Here is a 17,137-nt window from a genome sequence, read left to right as displayed (position 1 = left end):
TCTTTCCACTGTCCATCCATCTGTACCAATTCCATGTCTATCCTCTTCCATTCGACTTACGGATAGCACTGTACACTGTACACTGTACTGTGCAGTGTATAATATGGTTCTTTATATTAACAGACACCTTTCTTTAATTTCAATTTATTCTGTCTTAGTATTCTTTCCACCTCTCAATTTGAATGTGTGTTTTTTCATTTCTAGTTCATCTCAATTTTTCCGAACAATGTGTGTGTGTGTGTTAATTAGAATGAAATATAAAGTGGCTTCATTAACAATTTCTGTCATTTCTTTGAATTATTGATAGCAAACAAAATGGTTTTAAGGGTAAATGCCAAAAAAAAAACAGGGTCTTTAAACAGCCGCTACTCATCATACATTAATGTTTAATGTTCGGAAATAACTAATAAATGATAATTGTTCAACACATAAAAATGAATTCAAGTAGGTACAGTAGTTGCGTCAGCATGCATAGGCTGCAAAGGAACAAGTAAAAGTTTATTCCATGCTGAAAGAGAGAAGAAAAGTAACACAACATTTCGGCTGTGGAGCCTTCTTCGGGTGTGAAGACTCCAGAAGAAGGCTCCATAGCCGTAGTCCATAGTTTCTTTTATTCACATTAGAATTAATTTGAACAAAGCAGGACCTTGCCTAGGTACCTCTTTCTCATCCATAGGCCCACAGTAATCTCTCTTCTCTTATGGACATTCAGGCCAAAGGACATCCTCAGGGAGCTTCTGGAGCAAAGACAGCAGCTCTTTTGTCCAATGAGCGACAACCTCCCTTGTGGACCCATGTTTCTTCAAAAAGGGCTTGTCCTCCTCTGTTTTATTAAAGTTTAACAAGCTCATGATTTGTCTTGACAATTTTCCTCTCCTGGACCAACTGCTGTTGGGAAGCTTCAGGTCTACTACCATCTAATATAAAACCTTAACTGGCTGAGCTGCTTCTCTGTCACCAAGCCTCAGCAATCTATCATATAGAGATCTATCAAGTCAGCTCTTCTCTCTGCTGCCTTGCTTGGCCACTTCTAGCTGGATCTGAAAGTCGTTCATTTCAACATTCCACACATGCTTCTCTTAGGAGTCTTCTTGAAGGTCTTTCAGGAAACAGTGAAATGTATTTCCAGCCATAAGTCTTTTGTACTGTTCGCACTCTGCTTTTAAGGTTTTCTGAGTCTCTTCTGCCTCTTTTAGCTTCTCTATCAGGTCCAAGGTCTGTGTGGCTGAGGATATTCTTGGCTTTCTGTTTGGATTCACAGACTGGGCAGAAAATACTTCCCTTCACATATTTCTTTAGCAGACCCCATTGCTTTGATCATCACACTAAAATCAAGGGGTCTTATCTTTTCTTGTTCAATTTAATCTTTCAACTGGAGAATCCCATATGGTTCCCCCTTTCTTTTTTCTTCCCTCAGGGTGTCCTTTAGCACAATCTCTATGGAGATAATCCTCAAACTGTTTCTTCTCAGCCATAGTCAATCTGAGCTGGGACTGAAGACTCTTCACCTGTGTCTTCTGTCCTTCATTTCCTCCTCTGAATTGGACACTGTGGACTAGAAGTTTGTGAGAAAAGTCTTCTCCTGCCTGGCCTTTTCCAGCTTTGTGCAGAGGTTGTCATCATTGCTCTGGGATTTCTTCAACTCTTCACCCATTTTGTTTAGATACCTCTGCAGTGTGTGTAAATTGACTGTTCTTTGTCTTATAGACAGCTGTTTAATTTCTAGACTTTGCATCTGCTTCTCTTCTGGCCACAAGGCCTTACTATTCTTTTTTTTTAGCAAATTAGTCCATTTTGATGCACTTTCTTGAAATTAGCCTTTTGCCGGCTCTCAGTCTGGCTGGTGGCCCTATCAATGGCCTTTGAATCTTTGTCTCTTTCCTCCTCTCTTTCCTCTGCACTTTTTCAAACACAGTGACTCATTTCCATTTGTCTTTTCCTCTGGTAGCTCTGGGAATATCATTTCCCCTGTCCTCATCTTGGATGAAAGAACTTTTTCTCCTCTTCCTCATTCTCTAAACTGGAGGCTAAATTAATCTCCTCAGTAACCTCAGATTGATTTTGCTCTTTGTACTTCCTCTTAACTTTTTTTTAGTAACTCGGGAGTTGACATTCCTGTTTTACAGGTCTCCTGTTCCAGACTGCATCTCCTCTGTGCTCTCTTCCTCATAAGGCCAGGCTTGTGCTTTGTGGCCATACACCATAAAGAACAAACTTAATCTTTTCTGGACCACATCTGCCACGGGCTCTCATCTGACAGGGGAGACGGTTACTTTAAAACTTCCACCTGAAGCTCTGCATCCACTTTCATGAGATCCAGCATAATTTTTACTGAGCCTCAGGAAAGATGTTTCCTGCTTTTTCTCTTCAGCCATAATGAAGTTCTAGGACCACCAATCCATTTCCAAGGCCATCATTTTATTCTATTTGTTTTTTTGTCTAAAAAAATCCTGTGTGCTTTTATCAAACCATCATGAGAGTACATTATTCCCCAGACCTGTGTCAAATCCTCCACCATATGTGACACCCTGGGGTCAGGCATGCCATAATGGGATTTTTAAAATAGACGAGCCCCGGAAAACAGACGCACAAACACAGCCACAAAGTACAAACTACTACAGCTTTATCTATTATATGGGAAAATACAAGAAAAACAAACAAATTTTGAGCTGCTATATAGAAGTTTTGAAATCCCAAACGAACATACTGAGCAGGTAAACAGAGACTTCACAAAACTCAGTTTCTTGGCTCCTTGGTTCCTTGGTCAGTAATTTTCTTCTCACTTTGACTACAGCACACAGCGAATCTGCCCTATGTCCCCAGACAGCAGATAGACTGACCCTAGAAGTCTTTCCTTCTTGATTTTTACACTGTCACCTCACTGTCTTTTACTACCTTATAAGGTGGCCCTCTTTACTTTTCGTTGCTTTTATGAACCTGATGTACTACATCCTCACATTGTACTATCTGTAAGATCAGTTAAGTACTCTGAAGAGTTTGTTAGTTTTTAGCTTTTGAATGCTTTATTTCTTGTCTTATAGGGGAAACAGAAACGTATCACAGAAACACATTACTTATTCCTTGCATGAAGACAGTGTGTTTTTGATAAATCTGTCAGTTGGTGACCATAAAGTAATCTTGCATCTGTAGTTTATAAATTTAGCGTTTTAAATTATGTATCATTATGTATGACTGTTGTTATGCAATGTACTTAATCATGTGATACTAATATTTACAAAGGTCTCTTGGAAAGTACTTATGTGCAGCCCCTGAAAAAATAATTCTAAATGAAAACTTAATGATGGGTCACTCTTGGCTTGTTTTGATTTAATCAAAACCCAGACTTAAACATAAGTTAAAGGTAAAAAATAATTCAAGAGACACTTTTGGTGTTGACTCAGATGTAGTGTAGTTGCTAATGAGTAAAAGCCTATAGAATCACAAACCAGACTGAAAGGTGTGTAATACATTGACATTTTTTTAAAAAGTCATCAGATCTTGTAGTTTCTGTTTTAATATCCTTATATGTGTTTTGCAAAAAACATGAGAAAACAGTCAAAGCACAAACAACAAAAAATGTAGAAAGAATGGGGGAATTTCTGTGGATATGTGACTCTTGTATATCCATGGAGTGGTATGAGGGCTTCTAAGAACTACCACTGAAGAGGTGAAAGCAGCCAGTTACTATGTTAGTTATTTGCATCTAAGAGACATCTTAGTCTATTTAGTTTACTAGGCTTGTCAATATACAAAATAGAATGTTGTGTTTTGTATTGTAACAGTATTTTTTTAGTCAAATTCAATGAGAAATGGAATAAGTCCATAAACATACTACCAGACAATTTATGTGTGGTGTATTTTTCTTCATATAATAAAGAAAACATGCATACATAATAAATTAAAAATTAAAAAATAAAACATGCATACCTTTATATAACTAATTCAATTATTTATGCTGGAAGAGGCTTACAGGATAAACAGCATGTTAAGGTTATTGTAACGCAACAAAACACATGCCAAATGACTGCCATTGGAAAGTTGTGAATTCATTTTATGACTCATAACTGTAGGAGATTCAGCACCCTGTTGTGTGGGATAATTGAATTCTCTTTAAAACTGAGTGTAAACACTATAGTTTGATGGTTAAGGATGAGATAATGCAGGTGAAAGAATGTTCGTTTCTAGTTACCCACGCACATTTTAAAGAAAAGGCAACCTGAATAATCATCCAACAGTAATCTGAATTAAGCATATTTAATTTGTTTGTGTAGCAGGGTTCAAATGTATTTCATGGCTGAGAGACAGAATGCTTTAGGAGCAATCATAAACAGTACATACCCTGCTGCAGATGCTACTGCAAAACATTTATTATAAATTACAAAACCATTGTTACAATTTTCTGGTTGTTGGACTATTTATCCACCCATTTCCTCTTCATTAACAGATGACCAAGAGAATATATGAAAGTCACTTGTTTCCACAGTATGATGTAATGTTGGTACATAGGCTTTAATTTTTTAAAGATCAGTTATCTTTATTGCCTGGTATTTCCCATTAACTGGAAGCCCTGGATTACAGTACATGCTGTTGGTTCTCTCCCCATGGGGTGTTAATTCAGGTTTGTCAGTTCTCCCATGACATTATATACAGTTTACAGAGGGTGTATACAGCTTTTAGGACAGAAAGCCAGCTTCCTGCAAATAACACAGATAGGGATTGCGCCTTGCCTGGAAAAAATAGCAGCCTGTTTTGCAAAAAATAGTGAGCAAAAGTAGAACTGTTGTAGATTTATTTTAAAATGTTCCACATGATCTTCCACTTTGTTCATTCCTTGGTGTTCATGTAATATTTATTATTTTGTTTAATTTTTTGTATGCTTTTGTTGTGGTATTTAATTGTGATGTCAGTTTTCTAATTGCATCCTCAAAATGAGTTACCTTTAATGATAGGACAAAAGAAATATCGAGGTTATTTTACTGACCTTAAAATAGGTTGTTTGAAAAGACATACAGGGGTATGTATTATTTAATGTACTTGGTGTTCATTGTGAAATAACTGCAAGATAAACTGTGATATTCTGAAAGAAAGTCTTCAGTATTTCTTCCATGGGACAGGATTTGGCAGGCAGCCAATAAACTGAGTTTACTGCATTGCACTATTCCTCTGCAGTCAGTTCATCAACATCGCTATAAAACCAGCATACTGCAGAGTGCTCCGAGGTAGGAGATGTCATGCAGTCCTGGAAAGTCTTACAAACACATGATGCAATCCATATCCAATAGATAGTTTTTATTTATTGTGCTGCATTGAAATGGTCAAAATAATAATTATAAGGTTCTTTTACTTACCTTTCAGTAGGTTTGCTGAAACGTTATATGTAATAACTGATGTACTTAGTGCTTGGACACAGTTTGGTCATAAAGTACATTCTCAAGCAACAGTGAAAGTTCTTTGGTCCAGTGTTAAAAAACAATATACAAGATGTCTTGTTTCACTAGAACTAGAGTAAACTGGGTAAATTGCACTTTGTACAACCACCTTAGGAAGAGGCGATGTTTGGTGATCCCTGATATAAGGTAGTATGAGTAAGAAGTTCACATAAATAGTTGCATCAGCATGCGTAGACTGCATTTAAACATTTAATTGCCCACCAAGACACCACAATATGTAGAGTTCAAATGTATAATACTACCTTATGAGGAACAAGGAAAGGTTTATTCCATTCTGAAAAGAGACACGACATTTTGACTGTGGAGTCTTCTACATGTATGTGAAGAAGGTTCTTGAGGAAGAAGAAGGTCTGAAAGACTCGAAGAAGGCTCCACAGCCAAAACATGTCTATTTTCTTTTTAGCATGGAATAAACCTTTAGTTGTTCCTCATAAGGTAGTATTATACATTTGAAGTCTATATATTGTGGTGTCTTTGTGGGTAATTAAATGTTTAAATCTGCCATTTGAAAAAGATTGTGCATTGAAGAGTGTTTGTGTAAACTGTTCCCTTATCAGATCATTGTGGAAGTTACAATGGCCAATGATTCAGGTAACCAAAACGTAATAACAATTTGAACTCCGGCTAAACCAGTTCTTAATTAAATTATTAAGTCTGCTCTCTGGCAGTACATTGAAAGAAAATAGAGGAAAATAGAGGATAAAAAACACACATTGGAGAAGAGTGGAAATGTATAAAAGTTGTTTAATCAGGCCCACAAATCGTTCATTAATTGCTGCAAGTGCTATTATCCATTATAATGTTTCAATGTAATTAATGTCTGTACTGTGCAATGACAATGCTTGTCCATTAGATGACATTCTGAGACATGTAGGCCACTGTTAATTTATCAGTATTAATATGGAATGCAGTGATCTCACAGAGTGTTTGAAACCATGACACAAGTGCAAAAAAATGGATTATTAACATAGCTAATGTAGAAGAGACAGACATTTTATTGTAAATAGGAAAATAACAGCAGTAAATGATCCTAGTTGACAGTGAATCTGACCAATTCCAAAATAAGTGGGCCCTTGATTATTTTTTCATGAGCTAAAGTAAATTGCCACATTTGATCTACAAAGTTGCCGTTTTTAAAGCTCACAGTACTAAACAGTAATAGACAACAAAACATGCAGAACAATATGATAAGTCTCAAAATCGAAAAACAAATCAAGCTGCAATAGCTGTCTCAGAAAGTAAAACATGAATCAGTGTCAGAAGTTTTTTTTAGTTATGTCGATAGCTATTTACCTAGAGAGGCTTTATTAAACAATACATGTAGTAGGTTGCAAAGTTCATACTGTATGTCCCAATAAGAAAGATGTTTTAAGTAATATCAGTCTATCTCTCAATACAATTGCAGACTATTCCTGTCCTCTCTGTAGTTATCGATGACAGTACCTATTTGACAGGGAATGTGTAATATACTACAATATGTACTATATATAGTATACTAAAGTTGATTAAAAAATAGCTTGGTGGCACTTGAACAATAAAAGATTAATAAAATGCTGGTCAACGAGTACCTTTACAATACGTTATACATCAGTACACATTGTACAGTAAATCTCTAAAAACTGACAATCATGTCAGTTGTTGTGACATGTGTAAATCAAATTTACATGAGAGGGCAATGTTGATGTTAATAAGATATTACAGTTCCCGGTTGTCTGCACTGGAGTATAAATATTGCCATTCTAAAAGTAAAGCTAGAAAGATTCTTGTTTATCATACAGAGAACATTAAGTGCTTCTTCGAACAACAGGATCAGATGTAGGTGCTCCAGTTCAAACATGTTAGTGTGTAGAATCCATTGTATGAAGTAAATTTCACAAGTTTATTAAGATTTTCATGATATTCTTTTCTCAGAAGGCTTATCATTTATCACACATTTACGTCATGAGAGTATTATCACAGTGTGTTCTTTAGACCTTATGTAGATGTGGTTGCCAGTTATTTTAATGACATCTGGTCACAAGGACTATATTAACAATGCTAGATCAGTGCATTTCATTTTTACAGGAGGTGGATTGCTGTCATGTACTATCTGCCTTTTATCCATTTTCTGTTTCCATTTCCATCTCCATTGTCTGTACTGTGCAATGAAAATACTTGTCCATTAGATGACATTCTGAGACATGTAGGCCACTGTTAATTTATCCGTATTAATATGGAATGCAGTGGTGCACCTTCAAACATATCAAATGATCTCACAGAGTGTTTGAAACCATGACACAAGTGCCAAAAAAGGGATTATTAACATAGCTAATGTAGAAGAGACTGACATTTGATTGTAAATAGGAAAATAACAGCAGTAAATGATCCTAGTTGACAGTGAATCTGACCAATTCCAAAATAAGTGGGCCCTTGATTATTTTTTCATTAACTAAAGTAAATTGCCACATTTGATCTACAAAGTTGCCATTTTAAAAGCTTACAGTACTAAACAGTAATAGACAACAAAACATGCAGAGCAATATGATAAGTCTCACAATTGAAAATCAAATCAAGCTGCAATAGCTGTCTCAGAAAGTAAAACATGAATCAGTGTCAGAAGTTTTTTTTAGTTATGTCAACAGCTATTTACCTAGAGAGGCTTTATTAAACAATACATGTAGAAGGTTGCAAAGTTCATACTGTATGTCCCAATAAGAAAGGTGTTTTAAGTAATATCAGTCAATCTCTCAATACAATTGCAGACTATTCCTGTCCTCTCTTTAGTTATCGATGACAGTACCTATTTGACAGGCAGTGTGTAATATACTTCAAATGTACTATATATAATATACTAAAGTTGATTAAAAAATAGCTTGGTGGCACTTGAACAATAAAAGATTAATAAAATGCTGGTCAACAAGTACCTTTACAATATGTTATACATACAATCATGTCAGTTGTTGTGACATGTGTAAATCAAATTTACATGAGAGGGCAATGTTGATGTTAATAAGATATTACAGTTCCCGGTTGTCTGCACTGGAGTATAAATATTGCCATTCTAAAAGTAAAGCTAGAAAGATTCTTGTTTATCATACAGAGAACATTAAGTGCTTCTTCGAACAACAGGATCAGATACAGGAGCTCCAGTTCAAACATGTTAGTGTGTACAATCCATTGTATGAAGTAAATTTCACAAGTTTATTAAGATTTTCATGATATTCTTTTCTCAGAAGGCTTATCATTTATCACACATTTACGTCATGAGAGTATTATCACAGTGTGTTCTTTAGACCTTATGTAGATGTGGTTGCCAGTTATTTTAATGACATCTGGTCACAAGGACTATATTAACAATGCTAGATCAGTGCATTTCATTTTTACAGGAGGTGGATTGCTGTCATGTGCTATCTGCCTTTTATCCATTTTCTGTTTCCCTATTTACTTCTATTACATATCCTGTTTTACATTTGGTTAGTCTTGTAAAGTTTTCCCTTGAATTAAATCCCACAATGCTTTGCTCAAATAATTGAAAAGGCAGGGAAAACGTTTCAAATGTAAAAGACAAACTGATTTTATTTGTTTATTAGACTAAGATTGTCTTTGGCTCATCTAACCTGACATTTAGGAAATGGAATAGTTATTCTTCTGTGTCGCTAAAAGTATGTTCGAAAGATGAAGGTCAACAGCTGCTGCTAGCAGCAGGTGGCAGTGACTTTGGCTTATGAATCAAAGCTGCTGTGCTGCTCCCTCACAATTAATAACAATATCTTTAAACTTTGCTTGAGTGTGAGCACTTTTTGCAAATATATATTTCTAAAATTTTTTTTAGTGTTTTGCAGATTTCAAGGTCATTCAAAGGTTATTGCTACAAATTTAGACTTTGATGCTAAGATGTAAATTCACAATTTTACGTTAAAGCAGTGTTTTTTATTTATTTTTCACAGAGTATTCAAAAGCCTTGAGAATTTAACAGAACAATTCCAAATGAGTAAATAATCTGAAGAGTTTCATTGATTACCTTGATAATATCTTGATTAATAGACTGGAAAGATACAAGAAAATGCCAAAGTAGGTGTAATCACACACAGATGAATGGCTTTCACATTAGATTTTAATATTTCTGTTAGAATTATGCCTTTGTCTTTTGTGTTCAGAAATCAAGATCAACATTTTATAATAACAGTAAGAAGCTTAAAGTTGTTGTTTCATAGTGCCATTTTCATTTTCCTTTGTAATTTAATCTGAGTTAATGTTTGGAAGAAAATTATTACTGTATATAATAACAAAACAAGTTGAATATTTAATTGCAGGACCAAACAAAATGTAAAGAAATTCAACTTGTTCCATGTTATTTGATCACAGTATTGAAACCCTTTACTATCTTGGTATATTTTGTTTTATTGTATTGCTATTCACGGCAATCACATTGATTCTTTTTTATATTAAATCTGTAATTGAAGAACATATGCACTTCTGACAAAGTTAAATATGACATTTCCAGGATTGGTATGTCCTTGGAAATACTGTATGAGCACTTCTAGTCATTTATTACTTTTGCTAGAGAGTGAGGTATTTGGATTTTATATACTTTTATAATATTATGATTTCACGTGCTGCATGTGTGGATCTGCAAAATAAAATATTTAGGTCAACATCATATCTGGAGGTTCTGTGAAGAGAATAAACCTCTAGTGATAAAACATCCAAAAACTGAAATGTTTTTCTATGATCTTCTATGTTTCTATAATTCTATAATGTTTTTCTTAATTTTTTCTATATTTTTTCTTGTCTAGAAAATAAACTAGACTAATGAGTCTAGAATGTTTTTCTAAATTGATCTATTCTAGTTGAGTTCCTTTAAATGAAGCCCACAGACCAAGATAGATGCGTTACATGAGGTCTCTGTCTGGGGAAAGCGTTTCTTTTCCATCCTGTGTTTCATACTTTCACTTTGGTAAATCAGAGTTTACAGTTAGATGTCTGGATGGGTTTGATGTGTATATGGTTGTTACGATCCCTGCCTCCCGGCAACGGAAGAGGCAGAAGAAGGCGTAGCCTTACTCCATCAGTTTACCTATCAGTTTTCTTATTCACCACCACACCCCCGTCTCATCCTGTACTTAACCACCTGTCTTTTCCTACCTCCTCGCTCAGTATTGGTTTTCCTTTCGAGCTTCCTAGTTGCGCTACTCCTTCTTCTGCTTTGTGTCATTCTTGGTTTTCGGATTACGGTTTTTCCCCCTTTGACAACGGTTTTTCGGGTCACGGCTTGGCTTCGGTACTCACACTCTGTTTTGGATCTCTGGCTTCCCCTGGACTCTCGGATTGCTCTATTGTCTATCGTTTCGGATTACGCTTTGGCTTCGGTAACTCGTTCCCTATTTGGATCTCTGGCTTCCCCTGGACTCTCGGCTCGTTTCTTCGACTACGGCTTTCTTTGGATCACGGCTAGGCTTTATCAGCTCCTGCAAGTGGGTTTATTCACTGGTTTCAGTTTCTCTTACCGAATCCTTAACAGAATACTGAGCCACTTAACATGGACCCAGCGGAGCAAGAGGAGATTCGCTCGGTTTTGGATCAGCACTGGCAAGCCTTACTCCAGTTGCAGGCTTCCGTCCAACAGATTTCCACGCACCTGTCGGCAATGCCGCCCATTGGCAATCGAGAAAGCAACGCTGGAGCTGCTGCTTCGGCTCCGCCCCCACCAGCTCCTACACCTGCCCCTCGACCTCTTCCACTTACTCCACCTGATAGGTTTGAAGGCAACCCTACAAAATGTTGGGGCTTCTTAGCACAGTGTGCGCTGGTTTTCAGGCTCCATCCGGAAACCTTTTTTTCTCCTCAGGACAAGATTGCCTTCATAGTATCACTATTAACCGGCCGTGCTTTGGAATGGGCTACTGCCCTGCTAGATCGTGGAGCCCCCGGAGTTCAGGATTATGATCTCTTTTTAGGAAAATTTAAGGGGTTTTTTTGTCGTCCCTTAGTTGGTCAAGACTCCGCCTTCCGCCTCTCCTCCATCCACCAGGGCCACAGGTCTGCACAAGATTATGCCATAGATTTTCGAGTAGCAGCAGCGGAGACTCACTGGGATGATGAGGTCCTTATTTTTCTTTTTTGTCAAGGATTTAGTGAAGAAATAAAGGACCACCTGGTAAATATGCCGCAATTGGGCAGAACCTTGGAGGAAGTAATTTCCCAGGTGTTGGAATTAGAGCTTAGAATTCGTCAGAGGAGTACAGAAAGATCTCGGACACCAATACTAGAGGCTCCTCGGCCATCACCTACCAGAACTTTAGACTCAGAACAACCTTTGGAAATAGCCCGCACCCGGTTAACCCCTGAAGAAAGAGAGAGACGCCAACGAGAGGGTCGCTGCATGTACTGTGGAAAATTAGGACACTTTAAAGCTGACTGCCCTGCTTCATACTCATCCTTGAGGCGCCACCCAGCTTCTCAAGATCCTAAGGTGAGTGAGATAACTCAATCCCCTCAGTTTTCCTCAGGATTTTCTATTCTATCTACACTATTCTGGGGTAATAAACGGATGCCTCTTCTTGCTTTTATTGACTCAGGGGCGGCAGGAAACTTTATAGACACCTCCATCGCTCGAACTTGGAACTTACCCTTGACCCTGGTGACTCCACCTCTTCGTGTTCAATCTATTGATGGTTCCCCAGTATCTCCAGGACTTATTAGGTGGCAAACTGAAATTATAAACGTGCAGATTGGCGCAACCCATGTGGAAGACATCTGGTTTTATCTCCTTGAGACCCCAACACATCCCCTTGTACTAGGCTTTCCTTGGCTACAACAGCATGACCCTAACATTTCATGGTCCCGTAAAGAAATTTTAACTTGGGGACCCAGATGTATTAGGAATTGCTGTCATCTACCCGTAAGAATTGCACTCACGGCGACGTCCCCTTCTGGTGTTCTTACCATACCCCCTCAATATTCTGATCTACAGGAAGCATTTAATGAGCAGGAGGCCTTGGCCCTCCCACCTCATCGACCATATGATTGTGCCATTGACCTTTTGCCAGGTACTATCCCTCCTAAAGGTCGTATATTTCCGCTCTCCAATTCTGAATCTGAGGCCCTGAAAGTTTACATACAAGATTCTCTGAAGGCTGGACTTATACGTCCATCCACTTCACCTGCATGTGCCAGTTTTTTTTGTGGAAAAGAAGGATGGAGGGCTCCGTCCCTGGATTGATTATCATGGCCTCAACGAGATCACAATCAAGAATCGGTACCCTTTGCCTCTGATTCCAGCAGCACTTGAGTGCCAAGATCTTCACCAAACTGGATTTACGAGGGGCCTATAATCTAATCCGCGTTTGGGAAGGGGATGAGTGGAAGACGGCATTCATGACAACCCATGGACATTACGAATATTTGGTGTAATGTTTCATAGCCGTTCAGGGACGCCAAATATGTAATCATAGCCATAGCCAAAATGTAATGTAGTGGCTCTCTGAAGGCACCAGTTCTGTAGGGTTTGGGCATTTACTGTGACAATTATTAATTGTAGCAGTAAATCACAAAGTTGATTCTTTTGATGGCTTTAGAATCCAACCATGCGACATAACTCAAACAACGCACACACACAGGTACTAATACACGAGGATACATTTATTAATGCATAGAATATGCATATAAACCTAACAGATCTTATCGAGAGGGTTATCAGAATACAAAAGATATATATTCATTCAGTTACGAAGAGTTACACATATCAAGAGGACATACATTCAGTATATCATTCATTTAGACCGTTTCATAAATGAACTTGGTTATAACTTCTACATTAGATACTCAAAACAAGTACATAACTCTTAGGAATTAAATTGATATCAACTGGTTGGGATAACGATTGAATTCTCGAGCTGTAATGCATTGAAGTTGAATACTCATCCAATTTCTGGGGATTCATATCTCCTGCGGGCACAAAGAAACAGTTGCAGGCTGTTGCTGTCCAATCCGCGCTCTCTGGCTGTGTGCCAGGCTGTGCTGTGCGGCTTGCGACGGTGCGCTGCAGATGCTCACTGACCGGCTAGTTAGTGTTGGCTTTAACTAGCAAAGTTTGTGCACAGGAGAAAAGATGACTGTGGATCCCAGCAAGTCAGGAAGAGGACCGGTTCGTTCCTGATGAAGAGCTAGTTCTGAATAGTGATTCAGCTGTCCACAGTTCTGACCTGTTCACGAGGCCTGCTGCTGGTGCTAACCTCGGGTGGATCCTCTGGTTATTCTCTGGCAACCTCCGCTCTAGACTCTTAGAACAAAGGAAAGTTCTGGCACTCGGACACACTGGCCGTTCCGTGGTTGTCCGGGCTGAGTCTCAGGATGGTCAGGAGGCGCGCTGCGAGAATGTCCTGCCCTTGGGAGCCTTCTGCTCCTGGGCCGTCCTGCCCTGGAATTCTCCTTTAGAATTCCCTTTAGAATTGTCTCAGAAGTCCACTGAATCTCCTGAATCTCTGTGTTGCCTGTTTTTACCTGGAGGAACTTCAGCTCGTTGATTGGCTGAAAGTTCCATGGGCATCAGAGTCCCACGTGGGTTACTCAGCCCTACCAGTCCCTGATTGGTTGATCAAGGTGAGATATGAGTCACTTACTCCTGACACCTAGGAATGCAGTCCAGATGTCCATCTGGCACTCCCTAGACAGATAGGCGCCAATGGATGACCATTGATCATGATAGCCAGGCTTAGCTAAGTGCATCCCCCTTTGGGAGCTGTCCTAGGAAACCTTATCAGCTTGCATGAATAGTTTCTCTGTGGCTGCACCACAGAGATGAACAGAGAAATGGGGCCTCATTTGGGAAGGCTCAGAACACTTAATTCTTTCTTATTATTAAGCCTCGCCGCTACATTGGTCATGCCTTTTGGTTTGGTTAATGCCCCAGCAGTGTTTCAGTCTTTTATTAATGACATTTTTCGTGATCTGCTACAAAGATTTGTCTTGGTTTATTTGGATGACATTCTAATTTTTTCTAATTCCTTCCAGGATCATGTTCTCCATGTCAGAGAAGTACTCTCCCGGCTCATTAGGAATAAACTTTATGTCAAACTGGAGAAGTGCACCTTCCATGCTTCTAAGATTCATTTTTTAGGTTACATCATCTCTCCAGAGGGGGTGGAAATAGATTCGAATAAAGTCTCCGCCATCACTGATTGGCCCACACCCAAGAATCTCAAACACATACAACGATTTCTCGGCTTTGCTAACTTTTACAGGAGGTTTATTCGAAACTTCAGCTCGGTGGTCGCTCCAATAACCTCTTTAACTCGGAAAGGACCAAGACAAGGTAAATGGACCCCTCAAGCAGAAGAGGCATTTTAGCACCTGAAACACCTATTCACAACACCCAAAGCCACCCTTCTTCGCACCGCAGCTCAGCAGAAGAAGGTGACTGATCGGCGCCGTCGAATCCCACCCAGATTTTGACATGGTCAATTTGTTTGGTTGTCTACCCGTAACCTTCCTCTAAAGCAACCTTCTGGCAAGCTTGCTCCCAGGTACATTGGTCCTTTTCGTGTCCTCACCCAGATTACCCCAGTAACTTATCGGCTGGCCTTGCCTCCTACCCTTCGGATCCACCCTACTTTCCATGTTTCCCTCCTTAAGCCCTTTCACAGATCCACCCTTGTCTAAACCACAACAAAAACCCCCACCGCCTCGAGTAATTAATGGACTCCCTGCTTACACTGTCAATAAGATCCTGGATTCCCAATGGTCTCGTGGGTCCCTGCAATATCTAGTTGATTGGGAAGGCTACGGTCCAGAGGAGCGTTCGTGGGTTCCGGAGAAGGATATTCTGGATCCCAACCTCATCCAGGACTTCCACCTCAACTTCCCTGATTGTCCCGCTAGGGCGTCAGGAGCCGCCCGTAGGGGGGGGGTAATGTTACGATCCCTGCCTCCCGGCAACGGAAGAGGCAGAAGAAGGCGTAGCCTTACTCCATCAGTTTACCTATCAGTTTTCTTATTCACCACCACACCCCTGTCTCATCCTGTACTTAAACACCTGTCTTTTCCTACCTCCTCGCTCAGTATTGGTTTTCCTTTCGAGCTTCGTAGTTGCGCTACTTCTTCTGCTTTGTGTCATTCTTGGTTTTCGGATTACGGTTTTTCCCCCTTTGACGACAGTTTTTCGGATCACGGCTTGGCTTCGGTACTCACGCTCTGTTTTGGATCTCTGGCTTCCCCTGGACTCTCGGATTGCTCTATAGTCTACGGTTTCGGATCACGCTTTGGCTTCGGTAACTCATTCCCTATTTGGATCTCTGGCTTCCCCTGGACTCTCGGCTCGTTTCTTCGACTACGGCTTTCTTTGGATCACGGCTAGGCTTTATCAGCTCCTGCAAGTGGGTTCATTCACTGGTTTGGGTTTCTCTTACCGAATCCGTAACAATGGTGAGCATTACATGCGTGCAGCCCAGTGTCTCCATAGTAAGACTTTCACTTTTTCAGTGTTGTTTATACTTTCTATTGCGAAATTTTTACCTCTATGTAGCAGAGCTACAGTAGTTTGGACACAGTGACGTCATCGCCCTCCCTGCGCAGAATCGCGACGGTCACATTTAGCAATTGATGTCTAACGTTTTCCTCATTCATGATTCAGAGCTCTCCACTGGTAGTTTTGGTTTGCAAACAGTATTGCACAGAACCAATCCACTGAGACTTCTGGACTAAGTAAGGAACATAGCCAGTAAGGCTAATCTGGTATGTCTCAAATTCAAGAAGCTTAAGAAGTGGGGAGCACCCACTTACACATCTCTCTTTGTACCCCATGATGACCTTTGCCGCAGCTCCCTGGCTCATTCCAAAATGAGCAGGTTCTGCCAGCCTCATCCTTATGGCTAGGTTGAGGTTCGCTCAGATGGGAGAATTATACCAAACAACAAATCAGTACTGTATTCTGACTATAACACTAATGAAACATATAAATGACCAGATTTCATTAATTAAACTTCCATTTATGAAACTGCAAATTGTAAGATCTATACAATTCCTTGGTACAAACAATGCATCAGTAACTTACATATTGCTCATGTGAACAGAAATGTCTGTATTTAAAAAAAACTGCCTATATTGTGCCCAGTCCACACTTGTTGAACAGCTCCAAAGTGTGCTTCACTGTACACTACAGTGCTCCTATGCACAGTCAGAAGAACTCTCTGTGGAGAAGAGTTCTTGAGGCAAGTAGCCCTGCAAGACAAAATCAATACTGTACTTGTAAAAGACACATGGAATTTTAGTTTCACAGCCATTGAAGATAACATAAAAGAACAGACATGTTTGTGGGTCATAATTAATTTAAAAATTATATATTTTTTATTTGATTGCCAATATAATATCTATTCCCCCATTGCACCTGAGCTCGTAACTACATAATCTTTATTCTTTATTAAAGACAATGTTCTAATAGTGTTAATAAGCAAAATACCTAGGTTTATGATTCATACTTAAACAGGAAAGGCTATTAACATTTACATTCATTATTTTCACAACAGGAGTTTACTTTTTTTTGCTTGCACACTATAAGATATGCAGAACTGGAGAGTTTCAATTGACATAATGCTTAAGCTGATAGAAAGACAGGGACTTTGTCAGCTTATTTTTATCACTCCCCAGACTACATGGTATATTCTGTTTCTCAAACAATATTTTGGGCATATTCATTTGTTGGTTAGGAACGA

Source organism: Atractosteus spatula, chromosome 2, assembly GCF_055471065.1.
Source record: "Atractosteus spatula isolate fAtrSpa1 chromosome 2, fAtrSpa1.hap1, whole genome shotgun sequence".
NCBI classification, from domain to species: Eukaryota; Metazoa; Chordata; class Actinopteri; order Semionotiformes; family Lepisosteidae; genus Atractosteus; species Atractosteus spatula.
Note: the sequence above shows the minus strand (reverse complement) of the source record.